The sequence below is a fragment of the Limulus polyphemus genome, unplaced genomic scaffold (genome assembly GCF_000517525.1).
Source record: "Limulus polyphemus unplaced genomic scaffold, Limulus_polyphemus-2.1.2 Scaffold7176, whole genome shotgun sequence".
NCBI lineage: Eukaryota > Metazoa > Arthropoda > Merostomata > Xiphosura > Limulidae > Limulus > Limulus polyphemus.
The window spans coordinates 25,281-28,673 of NW_013672786.1; the positions used below are offsets into that span (position 1 = coordinate 25,281).

The 3,393-nt window shown below is 31.2% G+C and overlaps 1 long non-coding RNA gene across 1 annotated transcript in view; it reads right to left on the minus strand.

The window, feature by feature from the left end:
• The window catches only part of LOC111089721, a 17,567-nt gene extending 15,277 nt beyond the window's left edge, over positions 1-2,290 (minus strand). The window contains exon 1 of the long non-coding RNA XR_002613938.1: positions 1,833-2,290. This is a non-coding gene — a long non-coding RNA (uncharacterized LOC111089721). The remainder of the gene's footprint in view (positions 1-1,832) is intronic.
• Positions 2,291-3,393: the final 1,103 nt, after the last annotated feature.

Here is a 3,393-nt window from a genome sequence, read left to right on the forward strand (position 1 = left end):
AAAACACTAATATTTATTACCTATTGGACAGTGTGACAACACTAGTATTTATTACCTATTGGACAGTGTGACAACACTAGTATTTATTATCTATTGGACAGTGTGACAACACTAGTATTTATTATCTATTAGACAGTGTGACAACACTAGTATTTATTATCTATTGGACAGTATGAAAACACTAGTATTTATTATCTATTGAACAATGAGAAAACGCTAGTATTTATTATCTATTAGACAGTGTGAAAACACTAGTATTTATTATCTATTGAACAATGAGAAAACGCTAGTATTTATTATCTATTGGACATTGTGACAACACTAGTATTTATTATCTATTGGACAGTGTGACAACACTAGTATTTATTATCTATTGGACAGTGTGACAACACTAGTATTTATTATCTATTGGACAGTGTGACAACACTAGTATTTATTATCTATTGGACATGTGACAACACTAGTATTTATTACCTATTGGACAGTGTGACAACACTAGTATTTATTATCTATTGGACATTGTGACAACACTAGTATTTATTATCTATTGAACAATGTGACAACACTAGTATTTATTATCTATTGGACATTGTGACAACACTAGTATTTATTATCTATTGGACAGTGTGACAACACTAGTATTTATTATCTATTGAACAGTGTGACAACACTAGTATTTATTATCTATTGGACATTGTGACAACACTAGTATTTATTATCTATTGGACAGTGTGACAACACTAGTATTTATTATCTATTGAACAGTGTGACAACACTAGTATTTATTATCTATTGGACATTGTGAAAACGCTAGTATTTATTATCTATTGAACAATGAGAAAACGCTAGTATTTATTATCTATTGGACATTGTGAAAACACTAGTATTTATTATCTATTGGACATTGTGACAACACTAGTATTTATTATCTATTGGACAGTGTGACAACACTAGTATTTATTATCTATTGAACAATGAGAAAACACTAGTATTTATTATCTATTGGACAGTGTGAAAACACTAGTATTTATTATCTATTGAACAATGAGAAAACACTAGTATTTATTATCTATTGAACAATGAGAAAACGCTAGTATTTATTATGCATTCAACAGTATGACAACAAACGTTTGATAATTTTTAACATAAAATGATGGTAACTCACAACCTTACAACAAGAATTCCATAAACACAATATATATATAATAGTAGTATATAGTAATATAATATGCAATGTCTATATATAATAGACATTACTATTATCTATAGTATATAATAGTAGAAGCACTGACTTGATTAAGATGTTATTTCGTAATTTTAATTCTACTTTAGGTTTAAGGAGCTCTACGTCTATTTCTCATAATACTTAGTATAAGTTTTACTATTTTTTAACACTATATTATTTATCTTTTCCCTTGAGATTTTCTAGAATTAGAAGAGTAAAGAATAATACTATTTTAACCAAACTATGTCCGCCATATCCATTGGCGATTATGCGTTTTGTTCAATTCAGAGCTCATCAGGCTCTCTGGGATACAAAAAAACACAGTAGTGTTTTCAACACTATTTATATAACCCAATTGTTACATCAACAATTGGTATGGTGTGAACGACTTTTACAAGCTAGCGAAGCATTATTACAATTAATTATATTTGTTGTAAGACATTACTATTAGGCCTAAATATGTAGTATTCCTAATACTAATGTCTTTTGACAGGTATGATCAATTATAATGATGCTTCGTCAACTTGTATAAAGCGTTCACAGTATCAGAATTGGAATCTTCTGTCTTAGAGAATCGTTATAAACTAAGCCTATATTTAATGCTTACCTTGTAAGTACAGAAGTAGTTGACATAATAAAAATACCAGCTTCATTTTCATTAAAATTTGAAAGTTTTAACGTTCTCTCTTTGCAGTTTCTGTTCCGGACAGCGTTGTAAATCTTGGGAATTTTAAGTGCTATATGGCGTCTCCAATTTAAAAATAATTACATGTGACATAAACACGTCTTCTCTGTGTATACAGCAAGTATTTTAAGTTTTCAAATATTTTCATAGGTCAAAAAGTCGAACGATCATTACAGAGAGAACGATATCGAAAAAATAATTCAAACATGTTGAACATCTGAACTGAAGAAACACCATTACATTGGTTCTCTTAGTTCACGCGCAGTTTTCACAGTATTTTCTCCCAACAAAAGTGGAATATGTGGGACGGCTTGAAATGTAAGCACTTCTTCAAGTCACATTTATGTCGAAAACACTTCTTCTGATGCTGCTTCTCTGTAAACTAAGTGTCTAACCATCTGGATGGTTCAATTTATTCGAGTCAATAAAAATCTCCCATGACGACAGCCCTGCCCTCTCTTGACGAAAGTATGAAATAAGAGAAAATTTACGCTCTCAACCTTGAAACTTGTATTTAATAACTAGCCGTTTAACTTATACTTACCATGATAAACAGACTTTTGGATGAAGTCACACAAGCCAGGTATTCTCTTCAAAGCTGTATATGTTTCTTAGTTCACAGCCATTTGGTAACATACACGTCTGAAGACTGTAACTGGAGTTGTAATTGATTAAATATCATATAATGACAGATAATATTTTGTTCTTTCGACTTATATTACATATATTTCATTGGCCTTATGATTGGTTTGTTTGTTTTAGAGCAAAGCCACATTAAGCTGTCTGCTGTGTCCACCGCTGGGTATCGAGCCCCGGATTTTAGCAATACAAGTCCACAAACTTACCGCTGTCCGATCGGCGTATTCGATTTATAAACGAATACAATACTAAAATCAGGGATTCTATTCCCCTCCGTGAACACAGCAGATAGCCCAAAGTGGCTTTGCTGAAAACAAACACACACACACACAGCTCTCACATGGGCAAAGAATCAGCGATTGGCTTTCAAAGGAAATTATTTGTAATTGCATTTATTAAGTTAAAAGTGTTATGAAGTTGACCATTAACAAAGTGAAATGGAAATATTATTTTTATTTGTTGAAGTTCTTAAATTTTTAAAAACGAATTTGAGCTATTAACTGGTCATGGAAATGGCTTTTAGTTTTAGTATTTTATCTACCTGTAGTTCATACAACAGACACGTTGTAATTTGTTTTTAGTATTCTATCTACCTGTACTTCATACAACAGACATGTTGTAAATTGTTTTTAGTATTTTCTCTACCTGTAGTTCATACAACAGACACGTTGTAAATTGTTTTTAGTATTCTATCTACATGTAGTTCATACAACAGACACGTTGTAAATTGTTTTTAGTATTCTATCTACATGTAGTTCATACAACAGACACGTTGTAAATTGTTGTTACGACAGCGGAAGTCACGTAATGCTAGTAACACGTCATTGACTTCTAGAAATATCCC